General features: G+C 44.8%; 1 protein-coding gene across 3 annotated transcripts in view; it reads right to left on the bottom strand.

The window, feature by feature from the left end:
* Positions 1-22436, bottom strand: part of ZDHHC6 (zinc finger DHHC-type palmitoyltransferase 6) — a 175535-nt gene that overhangs the window by 71019 nt on the left and 82080 nt on the right. The window contains exon 1 of one of the 3 annotated variants that reach the window (XM_069239388.1): positions 921-1056. The exons of the other annotated variants lie outside the window; for them this stretch is intronic. The gene's annotated coding sequence lies outside the window, so the exon portion shown is untranslated. Of the gene's footprint in view, positions 1-920; positions 1057-22436 lie in introns of those variants that run through there. 3 annotated transcript variants of the gene reach the window in all.

The following is a 22436-nucleotide window of genomic DNA, read 5'->3' as shown; positions in this document are numbered from 1 at the left end:
AATTCTTCATAATGATACATAGGGTACATGATGGATTCATGCACACGCACACCCTTTAAAAAGACAATCACTATTTATTTCATAGCACTCTGTGCTCCGAAGAAACAAGAGAGAGGACTTGCAACGGGTCTTGGATTGGGAAGGGGAATGAGCAGGAGCAACATGAGCAGAACATCAGAAACTTAATCCATTCTAAAATAATGGAGTATCGCACACAATTGTGGCATAACTATACTATATTACTAATCACACTTCTAATAAATATAATCAGTGTTTCACGCACATCCTCAGCTCATCGGTTACAACCATGTGTCATTAAAGTCACTACTTCGCACAATTTATGGCACCCAAGATGTGCACATTAAAAAACTCTCATTGCCAGCATTTCCTTCACTAGCACTGTCCTGAGTGATCGTTAGTTCCTGTATAAGTGCCAAAAGACCTCATTCACGAGAGATTCGTGATTTTTAAAGCAAAAAAAGCTGTATTTAAGCTGTCTCTGCCTGAAACTGTTTCTGTTTCAATGAGTCAATTGGAGGAAATAATGTTCCCCACGTTTTTTTTCAAAAACTCCCACTTTCCTTTTCTAACGTGTTGGCACGTATGTTCCAGGAGAAAACGGAAAACGTATCACTGCCTGCATGCATTTAGCATAGTGGAATCAAGAAAGAAAGACACCAACTCCTAAAATTCTCATCTCTTCCAATTCAAACACACCAGTGCCAATAATCACGAGCAAATCAGCCCACCACAATCAGTGCCAAAGACACTCCCAGTCATTCTGAGAGTAAAGGCAGCCGACAGTTATCATGTCCCTATCACCAGCGCGATCTGCCAGGTTCTGCATTTTCGGTCACATCCCAGTACAGACAGCGTGCAGCCATTAAATTCAGCAACATAGTTTTCAGAATTGTAACAACCTTGTATGTGAGTCCGCTTGGATGCAGGTCTCTGATAAGGTGACAATCAGTGTCCGTGACCTAAAATTCAGTTTAAGACCCGTTGTGACATATGTCAGTAAATTTAGTACTTCCGGTTCGCAAGAGAGCCAATCCCACGACTGAACATATTCTGAAAGCAATCTGGAGCTGTGGGACTAGTTGTATGTAAAGCTGGCGCACTAGCGACATTTCAGCCAATCCACGCGAGCTGCACACAATCCAGAGAGCTGATTGGCTGTGGTGCCTGCACGTGCCTCCGGAGTCGTCCTACAGCGGTTTATCCAAGTCGAGTCAGTTGCAAAATTTAACAGTGAAACTTGTGCCGGGCAGGGTCAGTCCATCTCGGCCAATGCAGGCCCTCCTTGTGCCACCGAAGAGTCTGGATGGCGAGAGGATGGGGGCGCGGCGGCAGCGTGATAGTTTAATGCAGACAGCGATCAAAGTGTATTAAATAAACAGTACGAGAACTGTGATGCTGCGTGCAGTGGAACGGGGCCAGCGGGGGTGGGGACAATGGTATGGCTAAAAATACAAAACACTCTGTGAGGTTTTTTGGGTCTTTCACCTTAAGGTAGCTACTAAAATAACTCGCAACTTAAATGAAAAATACATCGAAAAAAGTTAAGTTACTCGCTGGCTACCACACATTATGAAACCTCTATTAGTTAAAGGACAGCTGTGTGTAACCAGAAAGACAGAATAAAATCTTGGTGCAGTGGAGAATAGTGGCGTGTTTATTGTTAGTGGTAGGAGGGCCCAACCTGTGACAGAAAGCACTGATAAGATGTAAGTCATTGTGTTAAACAGTCCAAAGGACTGCTACCAAATGCGCAAAAAGATTTCAGATAAAATGGTGATAAAATATAGATTTTAGTAGTACTCAGATTGTACATAATGATTTATTTTTATATAACTGCCCTGAAAAGCATGCACTTCACAGCTCAACTGGTAACGAACTCTCTTGCACTGCGTCGAAAACAATAAATCTTGATCACAAATCTTCATGTGATTCTATCAATTAAACCAGTATTGGCTCCCAAGAACCATTTCGGTTTGCAGATTAACCAGCTGTGCGTGTTTGCATTTCTTTAAGACAGTGAGGCACCCTGGCAAGAAGGACAGTTTATTGTTAAACTGCCTGCCCCACCATCATTCTCACAGCACAGGAGACTCCATGAATGAAACTTCAGTGGAAGAATTTGCACTATTGGTATTGAAAGTCTCGAGATGGTTATCTTTTCATAAATAGTAGGGGGACGTTTTTCCTAAATAAAATAAGTATAGGCACGCAATTCGTGCCCCCTTGATCCTGCCCACTTCGACCACTGAATAACAGGGCTGAATCAGCGTGGTTTAAGTGAGTGATAGTCAGACCCCCAATCAATGGGTTGAAGCTGGGGGCAGTCATGTCCGCTAATAATTGACAGCTTCTCCGAAGCAGCAGCTGGTTCCTGCCTGAATCCTGACAAGCTTCTCGGCGGGGACCGGAGTTGAGATGAGGCTTTAACTGAAGTACGGAGCGCCAATGCAGGATACAAGAGTTATCAAAAGTATTTTTGCATGTTTAGCAGCAGTTAATATGCTGGATATGTATTAAAGGCCACTGGATTGAGTCGCACTTTTCGGCCTCTTGAATGCCACCCGGCCTGATGTTCAAACTGGTAACCTGAGAGGAAACTCATGGGACAGTAAAAACATTTCTAGCATTCGCGTTAAGAATTTTACAATTCTATTAAGGACACAGAGGCGAGGATTATGCTTCTCTTTCCATGCTTTATTTTTAACAACAGCCAATGAAAACAATGGTAAACAAAAAACTACATATCCCAAGTACAGATATGTCACGTGATAACCATAGAGGAGGAAGCCTATAAAGTGTTGCTTCACACCCAACCACTCCTCTTTCTTTGTCCAATATTCGCAACAGAAAAAATAATAGTCTTAAAGATGAAACCTGCAAACACAATCCTGGAAACAGACGAACTGGAATGAAAAAGATGGGTCCAACACGTCAGGAAACTTGAACGGTGACAGAAGGGACGGGAATTTACTTCTCGTCGTTTCCTAGGAAGAAAGAAAATTCATACGATAAAAATTGAACATCATAAAATGATACTTATATCCTTTACAAAATAGGGTGGGTTAGCACTGAATTACAGTAAAGTTATACCTGAACTTCATAATAACATTAAGTACCACAAGATAACATTATACAACAGTGCGGTGGGATAATCCTCGCCTCCGTGTCCTTAATAGAATTGAAAAGTTTTTAACGCGAATGCTAGAATTTTTTTTATTCTATGTCAGGACCGGAGGCTCAGATTATGCTTGTTCAAAGCTGATTCACAACCACCGATGCAATATCCACAATAGGTTTACAATAAAAAGTTTTAAAAGTCGAAGGAGAAGACCAGTCTGCTGCCCTTAGAATGTCCTCTAAACGAGAACCCAAAGCAAAAGACTTTGAAGCCATAGCGCCTCTGGAAGAATCAGCCCCAAATTTAAAAACATCAATGCCTGTTTCATTCAGTAACCATCGCAACCATCTAGCAAGGGTGGCCGATGAAACAGGATGATACGGCTTAACCAAGCAAATAAGCAATTGACCCCCCATATCAGAACGAAACTCCTCTGTACTCACCTCGTAAGCTCTAAGGCATTGCACAACACAGAGTTTGGGGTTGTCCACAAAACAGGGATAAGAAACGGACTTCAGATTGCATTTAGTTCTACGTGAAATAGAAAATGTAACTCCATCGGGAGAAAATTCTCTCCCAGCCAAATCCAGAGATCTTAACATCTGAAACTCTCTTACATGGAATCAAACACAACAACATCGTGAGTTTAGCTGAAAGTTGTTTCCTAGAAAAAAATTTATTGGAAGGCCAAGATTCCAAAAAACGAAGAACAATGTTCACATACCAAAGGGAAGAATAGCGAGGGAGAGGCGGATTAGCCAATCTGATACCTCTCATTAATTTACAAACAATGGGAGACTCTCCAATAGGTTTGCCCTCCACGGGTAAATGCCCTGCTGAAATAGCAGACCGATAATTATTAAATAGATCTATAAGCTAGACCTGACGCAGCTAAAGAAGATAGAAAGTTTAAGACCAGACAGCAATCTGCTGAAGAAGGATCCACACCCCTAGTACTACACCAAGAACTCCAGTGCTTCCAAGCCGAAGCGTATCTCTTGTGAGCACTGGAGGACCAGGAACCTGCAATGAAATCGGAAGATTCTTGCGAAAGACCTGGGATACTCCATCTTTCCCTGAAAGACGCCAAGCCACCAGAGATAGCTGACCCGACAGGATCAATGGATGTAATAGACCCAGAGGGTCCTGGAGAAGATTCTCCCGGATGGGAAGTAAAATCGGATGATCGCAACTCAACTCCATTGCCAACGGAAACCATGCCTGAGACCTCCAAAGAGGTGTCACCACAACCAGCTCTGCTTGCTGACGTCTGATCTGTGCCAATACCCTGGGTATTATCAAAAACGGGGGAAAGGCGTAACTCTGTTCTTGAGACCAGTCCTGAAGGAAGGCATCCGGGTTCGTTGCTTCCAGATCTGGCCTCCAACTGAAAGAACGTTTGGTCTGCTGATTCAGGCGAGACGCAAACAGGTCTATCGGGAATGGACCCCAACGAGCAGAAAGTGCCCGGAAAACTCTGGGGTGAAGCCTCCAATCACTGTAATCTCTCAGGTGTCGCGAGTTCCAGTCCGCCACCAAATTGCTGGCCCCTGGGAGGTACTCCGCGACAACTGAAATCCTGTGTTGTAGCCTAAAGTGCCAAAATTCCTTGGCTATCCTTACCAAAATGCAGGAGCGAGGTCCCCCCAACTTGTTGACATATCTCACCGCCAAGATATTGTCCATGCAAAGGAGAACACAACTGTTCGCCCTGAGAGGGGAGAGACTCCTGATCGCAAAAGAACCTGCCAGGAGCTCCAAACAATTGATGTGAAGGTTCAGCTCTGTGTTGGACCATCTGCCCTCCGTGGATACAGATTCACAACGGGCTCCACAGCCCCAACGACTGGCATCGGACTCTATCACTACATCCGGGAGAGAACTGAAAATAGCTCTGCCGTTCCAGGCTTCCATATGTTCCAACCACCAATTCATCTCTGCACGAGATTCCTCGGAGAGGAGTACCTGATCCGCAAAGCTGAGACCTCTTTGCAGATCAGAGATCTTTAAACATTGAAGGGCTCGGTAATGTAGAGGGTCCAGAAAAATCGCTTGAATCGAAGAAGAAAGCAGGCCTACCATGCGGGCAGTCGCCCTCAATGATACAGTCTGTCTGGATAATAGAGACCTCAACTCTCTCTTGATCAAATTAATCTTGCTTGGGGGAAGTAGCAACTGAGACTGTCCCAAGTCTATCTGGAAACCCAGGAAATCCATCTGTTGAGATGGATTCAGGATGGACTTCTTGGAATTGATTACAAAACCCAGACTCTGAAGCAGAGACACTGTGCATTCCAGATGAGAAAGCAGCAGGTCTTGATTCTGGGCCATGATCAGGATATCGTCTAGATAAATTATTAGACAAACCCCCTGAGAACGAAGGAATTCCACCACTGGATGTATCACCTTTGTGAAACACCAGGGGGCAGAAGACAGGCCAAAGGGGAGAACCCTGTACTCGTAATACTCGGTCTCCCACTGGAACTGAAGAAATCTCAGATGAGGAGGAAAAATAGGAATGGACAGGTAAGCGTCCTTTAAATCTAAACGGACCATCCAGTCTCCCTCTTGGAGAACGTCTCTCAACAAATGAATGCCCTCCATTTTAAAATGACGATACAGTAAAAAACCGTTGAAGTCTTTTAAGTTTAGCACCAGGCGAGACCCGCCTCCCTTCTTGTCCACTAGAATCAGTGGACTGACAAACCCTGATGGGTGAAGCGGTACATCGACGACGGCACCCTTCTTTACCAAAGCCGATATTTCTGCGGAAATGAGACTGTGATCTTGATGGGAAATTTTTTTTGGCCTGGGAGGGCACAGCTGGGACGGGGACTCGTAAAATTCTAGTTTGAACCCCTGCACGGTCTCTTAGACCCAAGCATCTGAAGAACTAAGACGCCATGCTTGCAGAAATCTCTGAGTTCTGCCCACCAACATTACATCTGAACTTACAACCAAGCTCACCTGTGGCTCCCGACTCCTGGGAGAAAGATTGATGGCCTTTGGATCTCCCCCTGCGGAATCTGCCCCGACCAGATCTTGGTCTTGATGGATAGAAGGTAGAAGAGGAGGAGTCATACTCCTGAAATCTGCCTCTTCCTTGATGGTAGTAACCACGTTGAGGGCCTTGTTGGTTGAAGCGGCCGAAGGTACGCCCTCTGAACGTCTGGCCCCTCTAAAAAGTGGACGTAGCACTCTTCTGATTGATCCTTGTGCTTTGTCCAGACTGGCGTAAGTAGAAACAAACTTAGAGAGCTCCTTTAGGAAGGGGGAACCAAACAGCAAACCCTGGGCCACGGGGCCCGATTCAGAGGAAGCAAGGTCTGCCAATTTGGGGTCTAACATCATCAACATTGATCTGCGACGTTCAGAATATATTGCGCAATTGGCATTGCCCAAGAAACAAAGTGCTCTTTGAGCCCAACCCACTAGAATGACAGGGTTGATGGGCTCACCTGACTCCTTGGCCTGAAAGGCCAACTCCAAGATCTTTGTTAATGGACCGGAGACATCCAACAGCTTATCCTGACATCCGCGCCAGGCACGATCTAAACCCTTCTTAGGGTCTTTTGCAGATTTTTTGAGAAAAGTGACTAGAGTAAGGTCTAATTCAGGGGTCTCAGTCACCTTTGAGGGAAAATCCGGTCTGGGGCATTCAGACCAGCCTAGAGCGAACCTCCTTGTCGAAACTATGCCTAATGTGGGATTCCACATAATCCGCCACTTCAGGAGGTGGTAACCAAAGCGAAGACCTGGGATGGACAATGTCTTCCGGCTCGAATGACAGGGCCTTGGGAGTAGGTGTCTCCTGATGATGAACCTTCTTCTTGCATTTGCGAGGGGGATCATCTCCCTGCTCGGAGGATTGTTCAGAAGAAGAAGAAGCTGGGTCACTTACAGCTTTCTTATGAGAGCCCGAATTATAATCATGCTCCCTTGCCATATTCCTGATAAGGGATTCAAAGTCCGCAGAATGCGGATTAGTACTCTGCTTAGAGGCTTGGGTGTTCACCGGAAGGGGAGGTTCCCCAATGGGTTGGATGCCCGACGGGGCAACCCAGCCTTGTTGTTCCACAAAACCCAAAAGCTGGTGCTTAATGGGCTGACTAGCTTGAGCTAAAGCTTGATTAACTGTATGACGCACTCCTGCGTCAAGAGCATATACCAAGTCTTGTTCAAAGGAACTAGCTGGTTCATCCAGATAGTATAAATCTTCGGCTTGGTCTTCATAGCCAGCCATACTGTAATACAGCAGATGAGCCCCAAAGGAGCAGTATCAATAATACTAGTAAAACAGGGCAAAAAACAAAAAATTTTGATTAGGACGTGGAGGGAGCTGCCTTGTGAAGTGAAAACACCCTTAGTGCAGGCCCACCCTGGATAAGTAATTTATTGCAACCCCAGAGTACAGGCCCTGGGGTGTAGATGGGGAGCTTAGCCGGTATGAAAATTATTTGTTTTGAAAAACAAACGCTCCAACAATGAGCGTGTAAACTAGGAACTCCTAGCTCCAAGAAAAAACGCTCCTGAGAAACGAGCGTGTAATATTTAAATTGTTGAAGACAAACGAAGCTTGAAGATTTACCAAAAGGCGCTCCGCGAGCGCTCGATAATTAGGCCCTTGGGGCAGTGTAATTATAAACTTGGCCCGGCTCCAAGAACACTCGGGACACGAGCGCAAATAGGAGCGGCCCCCTGGGGCAAAGTAAACACTTCTGCAACTCCGCTATGAAACGGAGGAAAGTTATGCCTTCAGGGCAAACGCAACACTTCTCTTGAGCCGGCACAGAGACGCGCAACAAAAGGCTGCTTCGTGGTCTCTGGCCGGACGGGTCTCATGCTGATCAGCGTGATAATAAAATACACAAAATAACCGAAAATAAAGAGAGGACTGCGCGGAGACGGGCGAGTCCTCGCTCCCCTGCTGCCAACTCCACCAAGCAAAAAGCGAGCCGAGCGGACGCTTTTAGGGAGGGAAACACCACTCCCAGACACCAACAGAACAAATAAGATAAAGAGTCCCTTAACTGGCTGCGAAGCAGCAAAGAAAGAGGGGTGGTTGGGTGTGAAGCAACACTTTATAGGTTTCCTCCTCTATGGTTATCACGTGACATATCTGTACTTGGGATATGTATTTTTTTGTTTTCCATTGTTTTCATTGGCTGCTGTTAAAAATAAAGCATGGAAAGAGAAGCATAATCTGAGCCTCCGGTCCTGACATAGAATTCACTTCTTTCTGCATGGCATTCTTGCACTTGGCTGGCTGGCATCAACGTTGTTGACGTTCAGAGGTTTGTCTCTACAGGTACATAGCACTGATTAGTCGCCTTTTCTGTTCTTTGCCAGTACATTTTATTTTATCATATTTAATAGTCAGATACTTAAATGACATTTTAAGCATACGTTTGTCTAAAAAAATAATGTAACCCGAGTGATTCCTATTTCAATCAGTTTTCAGACTTAAAATAGAAACTCCTGCAATTGATGATAGTAATTCAATTATATGACAACTGAAAAACACAGTTTGCTATTTTTAAAATTTCACTGCTTGTGAATTCTGACTTTTAGTAAACATGAATCTTGTAAAGAGCGCATATCCTAAAGTAGTCTGAAGAATTGTATGCAGAACACGCAATGGACAGGTGTGTGCGCGGACGTCCCCTAGAAGCAGTGGGTGAGTGAGAAAATAGGGAAGGCAAAATTATTACACTGACTAAATTTGTTAAAGCAACTCAGCTCACAGAATTCCAGGTCTGTGGGGAGATCTGTTTCTCAGTGCTTCGCCACAAAGATGCATTTTGTAACTGGACCCGGGCCCACAACTCGCTGACTAGTCTAGACCTGCTATTTAGCTCTTCCGTATTTGTGTATTCGGTAGTACAAAAGCTGCAAACTTTATGATTCATCTTTCATAGGGTAGATTTAATACAACTATTGTTGATTTCACCTAGAAATTCGACTGTTCGGTCATGTATTGTAAACAACTACTTAGTGCTGCGGACCCCAAACTGTTAACATCACATTTTGTTCAATGGAGGGCTTCACTGCTCTTGCAATGTCTTTTTTTAATATGTAGAATAAATGCCCAAAAGGTGCAGATTACACCAATGACTTGCTTCATTATCCAAAGGAACTTTATGTCTGATGATGGCCAGTAGTTTAACACCATAGACCATCAAATACTGCTTTCATTTCACTATCAGTGTGGAATGTGGCATGTAACTCTTTAATGGCTTTTTAATGTTAGAGCATAATTCGGCAGTGTAGTTCTATCCTGCCACAAGAGGCAATTCCATTCATTTGGAGTTCCTTGAGATTTTTCTACGATATCACTTCCTCAGTGTACATGGATGCCTTTTGACAATGCTCCAGGCCTTTTTTTGATTTCACCTATTATGCGGATGAGACTGTAGTTATACTGTGGCTTGGGAGCAACTAAGAGAAACTCACAAATAAGCTTACATCATACTTTGGAGAACCATGTTTCAATGGAAGCACACTGCGTGAAACCTAAGTTGGAAAGATGGAGGTGATGGTAAAGCCGGGCCAGGCCCTGATAACATGCCCTACTATCCACCAAGTGAAGAACCTGTAAGTGATGAAAGAAAATTGATACATTGGAGTATTGACCAATAGGTAGACAACACTTAAATGCAGTTTCTTTTGTAGCAGGCTTGTAGTACTATAGCACATGCACTGTGCATCCACTCATGTGTTATCCAGAACACAATACCTAAATCTTTTTGCTCTGCATTTTAACTCCTTCCCTGCCAGACCTTTTCCCCTCAGGAGCCAAGCCTTTTTTTGGCTGTTTGGGGCAGTTTGCGCTTCAGCCCTCATAACTTTTTGTCCACATAAGCTACCCATGCCAAACTTGCTTCCTTTTCCCCAACATCATAGGGATTCTAGGGGTATCCAGACTTCGTGGGTTCCCCTGACGGAGATCAAGAAATTAGCCAAAATACAGCGAAAATGTATTTTTTAAAAAAAAAATGGGAAAAAAGGGCTACAGAAGAAGGCTTGTGGTTTTTTCCCTGAAAATGGCATCAACAAAGGGTTTGCGGTGCTAAAATCACCATCCTCCCTGCTTTCAGGAACAGGCAGACTTGAATCAGAAAACCACATTTCCAACACAATTTTGGCATTTTATTGGGGCATAGCCCATTTTTACTATTTTTTTGTGCTTTCAGCCTCCTTCCAGTAAGTGACAGAAATGGGTGTGAAACCAATGCTGGATCCCAGAAAGCTAAACATTTCTGAATCGTAGACAAAATTCTGAATTCAGCAAGGGGTTATTTGAGTAGATCCTACAAGGGTTTCCTACAGAAAATAACAGCTGAAATAAAAATATATTGAAATTGAGGTGAAAAAAACACCCATTTTTCTCCACGTTTTACTCTGTAACTTTTTCCTTCGATGTCAGATTTTTAAAAGCAATATACTGTTACATCTGCTGGACTCCTCTGGTTGTGGGGATATATAGGGCTTGTAGGTACATCAAGAACCTTAGGTACCCAGAGCCAATAAATGAGCTGCACCTTGCAATGGGTTTTCATTCTATACCGGGTATACAGCAATTCATTTGCTGAAAAATAAAGAGTGAAAAATAGGTATCAAGAAAACCTTTGTATTTCCAAAAGGGGCACAAGATAATGTGTTGAGAAGCAGTGGTTATTTGCACATCTCTGAATTCTGGGGTGCCCATACTAGCATCTGCATTACAGGGCATTTCTCAAATAGATGTCTTTTTTACACACTGTCTTACATTTGGAAGGAAAAAATGTAGAGAAAGACAAGAGGCAATAACACTTGTTTTGCTATTCTGTGTTCCCCCAAGTCTCCCGATAAAAATGGTACCTCACTTGCGCGGGTAGGCCTAATGCTAGCGACAAGAAACGCAACATGGACACATCACATTTTTACATTGAAATCTTACGTGTTTTTTGCAAAGTGCCTAGCTGTAGATTTTGGCCTCTAGCTCAACCAGCACCTAGGAAAACCTACCAAAACTGAACATTTTTTAAAACTAGACACCTAGGGGAATCTAAGATGAGGTGACTTGTGGGCCTCTCACCAGGTTCTGTTACCCAAAATCCTTTGCAAACCTCAACATTTGGCCGAAAAAACACTTTTACCTCACATTTTGGTGACAGAAAGTTCTGGAATCTGAGAGGAGCTACAAATTGACTTCCACCCAGCGTTCCACCAAGTCTCCTGATAAAAATGGTACCTCACTTGTGTGGGTAGGCCTAGTGCCCGTGGCAGGAAATGCCCCAAAACACATCATGGACACATCACAATTATCAAATACATAACTACCTGTTTTTGCGGGGGCACCTGCGTTTTTGGTCCTGGGGTCAACAGCCATCCAGGGAAACCTACTAAACCCAGACATTTCTGAAAACTAGACACCCAAGGGAGTCCAGGGAGGTGTGACTTGCGTGGATCCCCCAATGTTTTCTTACCCAGAATCCTCAGCAAACCTCAAATTTAGCTACAAAAAAATCACATTTTCCTACATTTCTGTGTGGGATCACTGCACTGGGACAAATTTCCTACCACCCCTTAGTATCCTGATAAAAATTATACCTCACTTGTATAGGTGGGCCAAGTGACAGGGAAGAACCAAAAACATGTAGAAATTGAGGGGGAACAAAAGCGGGTCCAAAAGGGCAGTTTGGAAAAAAAAAACATTTTTAGGCAGCAGAATTTTTATCGGTATAGATGAGACAATGTTGGGTGGTAGGAATTTTGTGGATTCCTGCAGATTCCAGAAGGTTCCATCACAAAAATGTGGGAAACGTGTGATTTCCAGCAAAGTTGGAGGTTTGCAGGGCATTGTGGGTAAGAAAATGGTGCAGGGTGCATTTGAAGCACACCACCCTGGACTCACCCAGATGTTTAGTTTTCAGATGTGTCTTGGTCTTGTGGATTTTTCTACATGGCAGCGTCCCAAAGTCCAAAAAGTGCATTCCTCACCATTCCCAGTGGGACGATTTTGAGAATTAGCCAAGCTCTCATGGCCCAAATGTAAAACCAAAACCCAAAATAATCAAATGTCCTCTTGCTTGCTGTGGGATAAGATGTTTTAGTGTGCGGGGGAGAGCTGAAAGACTGTTACCCCCTTCAGTTGGGGTGGCGGCATAACAAGCCTCCCACTATTTTTTATTTTTTTAAAAATTCCCTGGCATTAAATAGACTTTCTGCCCCCTCGCCCGGGGTGTGAATCGGGGGGGAATTGTCCCATCTGCCCACCAGTGGGCAGAACACTTTGGCCCCATTTATTTGGGGTTGGGGTATGGCCATACCCCCACCTTCTTATTAAAAAAAAAAAATCTTCCCTGGTCTCTGGTGGGCTTTCTGCCACCCCTTGAGGGCAGATGGGCCTTCCAAAAATAGGCCGACTGGGGCAGATATGGGCAACAGTAAAGTACCCCCATGGGGAGCGAAGCTTGCCCAAGGGGCTGCCCCCCAAACAGAACGCACACATACGCACACACACCAATCACTGGTGCCTAAGTGGTTTCTGCCCTCACCCCCCGGCAGATCGGCCTAATAAAAATAGGCCGATCTTCCCCCTAAGGGGAGCAGAAATGGCCTAAAATAAATTTGCAACCCTTGCCTAAGGGGTCCCTCCCCTTGCGTGAAAGTGGTGCAAAAAAATCCCTGGTGCCTAGTGGTTTCTGCCCCCGTTGGGGGCAGATCGGCCTAATAAAAATTGGCCCATCTGTCCCCAAGTGGGGCAAAAATGGCCTAAATACAATTTGCCCCCCAGGGGAACGACCCTTGCCTAAGGAGTCGCTCCCTTTGCGTGAAATTGACGCAAAAAAATAAAAATCCCTGGTGTCTAGTGGTTTCTGTCCCCCTCAGGGGCAGATTGGCCTAACAAAAATAGGTCAATCTGCCCCCAAGGGGGGCAGAAATGTCCTAAATACAATTTGCCCCCAGGGGAGCGACCCTTGCCTAAGGGGTCACTCCCCATATATAAAGAACAAAAGTAAACATGAAAAAAAAAAATCCCTGGTGTCTGGGGGGGAGGGGCAAAAATGGCCTAAAATAAATTTGCCCCCCAGGGGAACGACCCTTGCCTAAGGAGTTGCTCCCTTTGCGTGAAATTGACGCAAAAAAATAAAAATCCCTGGTGTCTAGTGGTTTCTGTCCCCCTCGGCGGCAGATTGGCCTAACAAAAATAGGTCAATCTGCCCCCAAAGGGGGCAGAAATGTCCTAAATACAATTTGCCCCCAGGGGAGCGACCCTTGCCTAAGGGGTCACTCCCCATATATAAAGAACAAAAGTAAACATGAAAAAAAAAAATCCCTGGTGTCTGTGGGGGAGGGGCAGAAATGGCCTAAAAATAATTTGGCCCCCTGGGGAGCTGCCTTTGCCCAAGGGGCCACTCCCCTCATGTCAATTACCTGTAAGAAAAAACTCCCTGGTATCTAGTGGGCATTTCTGCTGGGCAGCAGAAATGCTGAGAAAGACATCAAAGGAAAGGAAAGGCCTCTCCTTTCCTGTGATGCCTTTCTCGGCCCCTCCACGTGATTGGAAGAGAAATGCAAAGGCATTTCTCCTCCGACTTCCAGCTCGGAGGGGCAGGCCTCTGATAAGGTCAGTGCGCGATTGCGTGCTGATGTCATCAGACGCCACTGGGGGACGGGGGTGAAAGGGGAAGCAATTCCCCTTCCATCCCTGCAGTGGGGGCGCTGAGGCGAGGCTCATGCCCATGAGCCAGTCCCAGAACGTAACAGTTACGTCCTTGGCGCGTTAGCGCTGCAGCCAAGGACGTAAACCGTTACGTCCTTGGCTGCGGGTTAAAAGAAATATCAGACATAGGGCCTGATTTAGATCTTGGTTGACGGGTTACTACTTCGCAACGGTGACGGATATCCCTTCCACAGAAATAAAAATCCCATAGACTATAATGGGATTTATATTTTGCCAGACTGGATATCTGCCACTGTTTTGACGGAGCAACCCCTTCGTCGAGATCTAAATCAGGCCCATAATCCCTCTTCTGATTTTGTCTTCCATATGTGTCTTTAATTTGCACTTTAACTGTTTTTTTCAGGAAGTTCTAAGGTCTCTTAACCAGAGCTAGCATATATATAAAAAGAAATATATATATATATATATATATATATATATATACACACATACACACTTTTGGTCGGCTCTCTTCGTCTACTGGTCTGTGCAAGTATCATAGTATCATTCACATTTTGCTTCAACCAGTGCAGCATATGTCGGGGAACGTAGGCCAATTTGTGCATTTATTACGTTTTTACATTTCATTTTTTACATGGGTTATTTTTTACTCATTATTATTATTATTTAGTTTTTTTACAATCATATGCATGCCAACCCAAGGCCATCTTCTTTTGAACCCCTTTGCTACTTTTATAGACTCTCCATAGTTCTTCTATTCTGACCTCCTGCTACAAGTTTGTGACCACGACACTGCTTCTTCTCATGCCAGGGTAGACCTTACAGAAATGTGCTTGGGCTGCCTCTATGTACATGTTGGTGCATTAATCCACTACCTTTTGTCAGTAATCTTTCAACATTGCTTGCTCTTGCTGCATCTCTAGTATGCCTTCCACAAGTGTCACACCTTGTTGTGTCTTGGTGGACTCTGTCATTTATACTGTCAATGCCTCTGGATCAGTATCTTGTAGTTTCAAGGAAACTACATAGATCATCATCACAATTGCCTGTACCCAGTGCATGCCATAGATTGCCTAAAATCATCCACCACGAGGAACTGTATACCTCGCCTGTTTGGTGTCTTTATCCCAAGGGGACTAAATATGTCATGCACCATGACTCCCTCTATACAGAACATAGTGTGGACAGCTCCATCCTCGTCCATGGGTAGATCCATGTAGATCCAAGAGTCAACAATAAATTAATGTCAATTTATGTATTCTCTCTCAGTTCTCTTTTTCCGTTACATGCCCAAGCCGACCTAAGGCTAGTTAAAAGCACCAATTTGGTAATTTGCGCTCAACTCCAATATTATCCCACAAAGGGGTTCCTGAAATTTGAACACTGTTACAACCAAGCTCTCCATCCATGATGTAGTGTGGTACATGTCTGCACATGCTCTTTGGTGCCTACCCAGTGGCATGGATGTCTCTACAAATGCAACAAAAAAATAAAATACTGGCAGACCCACCTCCTGCTGCCCACATTTCTAGATAAAATTAAGAGTAGCGGGCCGACTTGCTGACCCATAGTCATGGGCAGGTCCTGTCCTGCAGTCCCTGCCAGGCAGGTGAGGCCTTGAGGGTCAGTGTCTGCCCTGTCCGGTAGTGAGTGAGTCGGAATGCACGTTGACAGTGGAGACCTGTTACATCGGAGGTGACTGAAAGATTGTTTACATATCTAGCTTCCACCTTCCTGTCAGCTGAGTTATTAGTTAGAGAAATGGTCTGTAGACCTGCTCCCTATCCTTTTACCACATATACTATTAATGTCTCAGTCCCAGAAATGTAATACCTATGTAACGTGCTGCACCTGTACATCTGCTGACATACAGAGGAGGGATCTAGGTTTATAGCCAGTCCTATCTTGCCACATAGGCCTCAGTATACCTCCTGATAGGGGTGGGAGGAGGTTTCTAAACAGTTATGCCTGTCTTTAGGGCTCCCTACACATGGTTTTCTCTTTAGTTAACTTTCAGTGGTCTGCTCTATTGCTACAGAGACAAACTGTAAATGACTCCAATTGAGAAGAGAACGGCAGGATCAACCCTGGCCTGTGCCGGCCTGTCTTTCTGCACCTCAAAAGTGTCCCTACCAGTTTGAGTCTCAAGCAAACCTGCACTGCTGAGTTCCTAATGAACACAGATTTAGCTATTCACACGGTCCCACATTCCCCTGTGAATATACAGGGCTTCAGTCACACCACATCTGGGTACTTACCGCTCTGAGAATATAGTAGATAATTAGCTCCAGTAGTGTCAGTCCCTTCATGTCCTGCATTGTTCAGAGGGCCATAGTTCTTGAGTTGAGAATGTGTTCTTTCTCTCTAGATTAGAAGAGTTAAGTTGAGCACAGACTTTCTAGTGTCAGCTTGGTGCTCCCACCTCACATCAACAGCACTGTGCCACAAGCTGGGTAGAAAGGCAATCAGTGATTCATACCCACAGTAAAGAGACAAGAGTTCCATGCCGGGAGTACTGCACATCTAGGAAAACATGTAGGAGCAGCAGGTCACCTTACACCACAATGCGACCAGCATTGCTTGGCAGAGAGGTTAGAGCCAGTAGCGGATCGAGGCGTGTGGCGGGAGAGAGCAGTGCGCAGGGGGTGAAGAAAAAATAATAATAACAATAAAAAAACTTACCTGAATTCCACCCCCCCCCCGCCGCCACCACTGCTGCGCAGATCCTCTTTTCTTTGCCCCAGACACAAGCTCCCAGCCTGCCCTGCGGCCCATCTGAACGTTGCTGTCATGCTGCTAGCAGCATGACAGCAGCGTTCGGATTGGTCGGAGCTCCCAGTCAGGGCGCTCCTAGGCAGACTGGGAGAGTCTGCCTGGTCTCTCCAACCCAGCACTGCATGGCTGGTTTGGACAGAGCTTAGTGCGCATGTATGTTTGGCAGGCCTGAGACCACCGGCCAAACATACATGCGTACTGAGGGGGAGTGCGGAGCACTCCCCCTTTGTGCTAGTCATGGCCAGTGGCCCCGCCCCCTTCTACACTAGCTAAACATAGTTTATTATCATTGTAGTGTAGATGTTTGGCAGCTGCTGCTGCTGGCGGGGATGGGGCGATGCTCCTCCACTCAAACGGAGGAGCAGCCTCCCTGCTTTGAGCACAATAGTTTCAATCTGGGATAGGTACAGCAGCACTATGTGCAATATTGAGGGAGCACAGTGCAAAATTGGCAGCAACAATGGGTGCCTCGACTCCAGCAGAGGAGGTAACTGAAATATTTCACTACCACATCTCTACCCATCCTCTTTTTCTGGCCCAAGCATTTGGCACCTTTATCTTTTATGTACTATGCTTCTTTGCTGCCTTTCCCCACCTGCCGTTTGTGCTTTCTGCCCCTAATCCATTCCTGTCAGTCACCGGTGATCTTTGCTGTCCGCTCTGACCTAAGTTTTATCCACCAGTCACCAGATGGGTCAATGAGAGGTATGCAGTGTTAATCTGAGTAACACAGAAGCCTGAACCAAACAAGAGGATTAATGGGAGCACAGAAAGTGCACACTCCTTCTGTGCAGGGTGTAGAATGTATCAACCCTTATAGGTAGGCCTCAAGAAATCGAATCACCCACTCGCTATGGCGAGTTAGATTTTAGCAGGTCGACCTTGTCGCTCATTCTGGTGAGTTGACAAAAACAGGTCCTGTTCAGTCAGAAAGTGAAAGAACACTAAAGATGCTTTCAAATATTTTTTTTTACCTTGTCACATTTTCTCTCTGTTCAGAGACAGAGGTCAGAAATTTGTTTGGAATTACTTTTCCTTTTCTAAATGCAGATTTCCTGGATTTTGTAAACTGAACTGTCAGATCTGCTGTACGAAGTGTGAAATGAAAGGCTGTAGGGTATCACGTTTTTCCTAACACACATTTAAATAGCTAAAAGTAAACTGTACAAATATTTCAAAGTATATTTCAGTAGCTGTGAAAACCCATTTTTCGTACTACTGTGTGATGAAAAAATATTTTAATAGGATGAAAAACAAATCAGAACACTTTACGTAGTGACGTGCAAATGCTAAATATGTTTTCTGAAACCCAATTTTCACAGATTATTGTTAACACACTATATAGTTTTACAAGTAAAGTTGCAAGGTAGTGGGAAGGTTTTTTGCCATTTCTTGGAAATGGTGCTGTCTGTAAAGGACAGTGTGCTACCACATCATGCTTTAATAATAATAAAAGGGAGTGTTTAAACATGAACCGAGAAACACTCCTGCCCATGCCCTATTGGCAATGCTATTAGTAAACTGGGAGGCAAGTCAGGGATCATGTGTACCCTATATGTGGGCTAGGTTCTTATTACACATGGAGAAAATGTTTAGTCTATTTAATCAAACAAGATAGTTTTTTTATGCAGCAGAAATTCTGATCTCACATATTTGAAGGTGCACTCATATGTGAGAATGAAGAAAAAGGTGACTATAAAATAAAATATTTGCCAATGATCACACAATTTGAGACCAGTTTACTGATCAAGTGCATTACTGTTAAGTTGTGTAGATTATTAAAGTTACTCCACCTGCAGGTCTACTAACATTTTTGTAATTTTTCGACGCCTGATAGGGATTAATTAGAATACTTTGAAAGTTGACTTTCCCTGTGAGAAATTACAAACCTGAAATTTCAGAATGTGATCACCTTATGTATATGCAGTACGAAATATAAAACATGTGTTTCAAATGGGCAGTCCGTTCTGAAGCTCAGGTATGATACATCTTCAGGATTTCCCTTGCCGTGCACTTTATTAACATGCATTTGCTGAGCAACACAGATCTCACAGATTCTGGTCCCATATGTTTAATTGACGCTCATGTTCCCCTTGTGAGTCAGAACGTAGTGGGAAATGAGGGCTTCTACGTGGCTATTCTTTATTGGTCTCAGTTTTGGTTTTCAAATTTTCCAGTTGTAAAATTACTTTTGAGTAGCAGGTTTCATGAAAACAGTACAAGTGATGAAAGCTAGAGTACCATGTTCTCTATTTTGTTTTTAGGTGGAGTCTGAACCTGCAGCACATTCATCTACTAACGATTTACTATACCTCATCACCACACGACAGTGCCCATATTCCATCCATGACAGCAGCATCTGCTTCCAGTAGGTACAGCGTATGCTAGCTTAGACATGAACAGCTTTGGCAGTTGGATGCACTGAATGACTGGTCAAGTAGCCAAATATGTTGTACTTAGGCTAACAATGGAGACACTATATCAACAAATGCCTGCCTGGCAGGCCAAAGAACCAAATCTGCATTACAGAGCAATATGTCGGAACATCTTCTTGAGTTCTTGAGATGAGCCTCCCTAAGTCCTCTGTGCTTGGATTCTTACTTCAGAAAAGTGGCTGCCTAATAAGCTTGGGCCCTGCTGTGGAAACCTTATGGTGACGAGTATAGACACTTGACAAACCATCAGAAAATCCACTACACACTTACACCGTTGCTGCCTAGCATGTTCTGCAATTCTGTGAAAATGGTACCCTGATAAGCTAATCATCTCAGTAGACCTCCTGGAAGGCCATTGCATACACTTGCACCCGTCGCCCTCACTGTCACATGTCTCAGGTACGGGGCATGATTACTTCCCTTTCCTAAACATTCTTTATGTAGACAAACAAGTGAGGTGCACAACTTAAAACTCTAATAATGCTCTGCTTGTTGTTCAATGTGTTTGGTCATCTGGAAAATGTAACCCTTATATTCAGTATCAGCATTTGTAGAAAACATAAGTGAGTTTGAAATCTAATTCCATCAGTAGCTCATAATATATATTCTCCACAAGGACACACATACATATGTCCTAACAGAAATGAAGAAGACACTTGGCCAGCAAAACCTCTAGATTGAAGACCAACAAGGTGGTTTATTTTTATTCTTGAAGTTACTGCAAAAGAGACATGCTTGGCCTGTGGTTTCAGTAGATGGGTGGACAACTAAGAGCGACCTTCTGTTAGAGCCTTAGCTGTTCGCTGAAGTCTCTGCTGTGACAGATCAGCCAATATGTTTTGATACAAGGTTTGAATCTTTTTATACACACTAATTAAGTACGATATTGAACTAAATCACATGGTTATGTAGTATAATTTATAGGTTACATTCAGGCAAAAATACAGTATCAGATTCTGATTGGAGAGATTTCCCACCTTTCGAGTATTACATCAGTTGCATGTTTTTAATTGGCATTTACTTGTAATTCATGTATGCTCGACTTGCATTAGTGGTACTGTAATTATCAGTCTTTTTCACTTACGGTACACTGCCAGCCATCTTAGTTGTATGTGCAATAATCTGCCAGCCCTAACTATGAAGCACCCTCTTCTCTCAGTACTGACCGCTATTTGTCTATTAAGTTTTCACACTTCAGTTCAGGAATGCTCACCACATTAGACCTCTGTTTATACGTGCCTCCTGTGAGATCAGTTTAAATACATTCGGAGGACTCAAGTATCTAAACCTTGCTACTAACTAGTCAAATGTAGTTTTGTTTCACTTTTTTCTGCCTTTCCCAAACTGCTGCTGCCAAAGTAGTTATGTGGTGCTTGGCCTCTTTGACTGTTTCTATGTGGTGAGTACTTTCTTGCAAAATCCAAATGCTACAGCTATATATATTTAAGTAAAATGTTTTTTTTTTTTAATAAACAACTTGATTAGTTTTATAGAGTAACATACAACCAACAGGTCACACCCACGCCCGACATGACACCATACAGTTCTGCACCAGTAACATAGGTACATGATTGGCATTGGCCACAGTGGTCAGCAAACAGGGCACACCACAGCTATGGCACTTAAGACATAGCCCCTGAATACTCTCCCCAGGTGGCCGTCCACTTCCCCCACTCTCTCGTATTTAACTGGGCACCCTCTTGCCTCATATACTAGTTTTTCTTGTTGGGCACACCAGTCCACTCCACTGCACCACTTCGCGAGTGCCAGTGCTGTCTCTGCTTTCCAGCCAGATGCAATGTCTCTCTTGGCTACCAGACAGGCCACACCCGAAAAAAGATCCGCTCCGCTCTACTGGACCCCACTCCCTCCATGACCCCCAATAAAAGTGGCAACAGGGCAGCCTTCACCTCCACCTGCAAGATTCTGGAGATTTCAGCCGCCACCGCCTGCCAGTTGGTAACTATGTGTGAACAGGTCCACACCATATGGTAAAAGTCTGCATCAGGGCTTGCGCAATGGGGACAATCTGCACTGGGCTGGAGACCTGCCCCAAACAACCTGTCAGGTGTGAGATAGGCCACGTGTAAATAGTATACTTGCACCACGCGAAGACAGGTGGTCATGGTCAATGTTCTAGGGGCCATCAGCGCGTCTCTCCAGTCCTCCTCCTCTATGTGACCCAACCATTCCTCCCACTGCTGTAGGAGCCTGTCCAGCGCCTGAGTTGTGTTAGTGACCAGGGAGTGGTAAATCTGTGACACTCCCCCTTTACCCAAGCCGCCCATCAGTGACTTGGCCTCCATGGGGCTAAATTCAGGGAGGACCATGCCGGCCCGGACGTACACTTTTAATGCGTGCCTGAGCTGTAGGTATTTGTGGAATTGGGTCTTGTTGAGTGAATATTGCTGCTGAAGCTCCTGGAAGGACCGCATGTGGACCTCTCCCAGACGTCCCCCAACAGTGAGATGCCTATAATGTCCCATTTTTTAAATCCCTATAGGGCAGAGACCTTTTCCAGCCACCTCCCATGCCACAGTGGGGTTTGTTGGGTAAGACGGGGCCACCAACCCGTCGCCCTCTGCACCTCCCTCCAACCCATCCGAACCACTCTGGTCACCTCCGGGATTCTGCAGGGTAGGGGGTTACCGTATAGCATCTCGAGTAAGCCAGGGAAGCCCATCGTCAGGAGTTCTAGCTGATATGCAGGGTCGGACCAGCCACCCCTTCGTCCAGTCATTAATCACCAGCAAGTACATTGCTAGGTAATAAAGATAAAGGTTGGAAATCCCCAAACCCCCTTCATACACGTCTCTTTGACAGGTGCGGCGCGCCAGCCAGGACCGGGTAACATACCATAGAAATTGCCGCACTATAGCGTCTATCTCTTTAACCCACCGCCTGGGTATGGGGTAGGGGTAGTTCTGGGGGTAGTTCTGGAGAGGAACAGGGGCAATACCATCATTTTATATAGTGCTATCCTACCCAGGATGTTGAGGGGCAGGGTCCATCATCTCTGGAGGTCATTTTTGACCTTTCGAGTAAGCAGTAAAACGTTAAATGACCAAGCCAGTTCAGGCAGCAGAGCCACATTTACTCCCAGATACCGGAAGCTGTTGCGTCTGATAGGGAAGGAATTTTGCCAGTCGTAGCAGTCCCTTGCGTGGGTGCAATGGAACTAGCAGAGATTTTCTGGGATTGAGTATCAGGCCGGAGGCCTCCGAAAACAGTCCCAAGATTTGCAGCACCCGGGGACCGCTGCTGGCTGGGTTGGCGAGAAACAAGAGTACATAGTTCGCATAAAGCGCCACCCGGTCCTCTCGCCCAGTGGGCAAAGACCAACCGTCAATCAGGGGGTTCTCCCTTATAGGCTTCACCAGTAGCTCCATCACTAATGCGAAGAGAAGCAGGGGGCACC

Source organism: Pleurodeles waltl, chromosome 6, assembly GCF_031143425.1.
Source record: "Pleurodeles waltl isolate 20211129_DDA chromosome 6, aPleWal1.hap1.20221129, whole genome shotgun sequence".
Taxonomy (NCBI): Eukaryota; Metazoa; Chordata; class Amphibia; order Caudata; family Salamandridae; genus Pleurodeles; species Pleurodeles waltl.
This window is presented reverse-complemented; position numbering and strand designations above follow the sequence as displayed.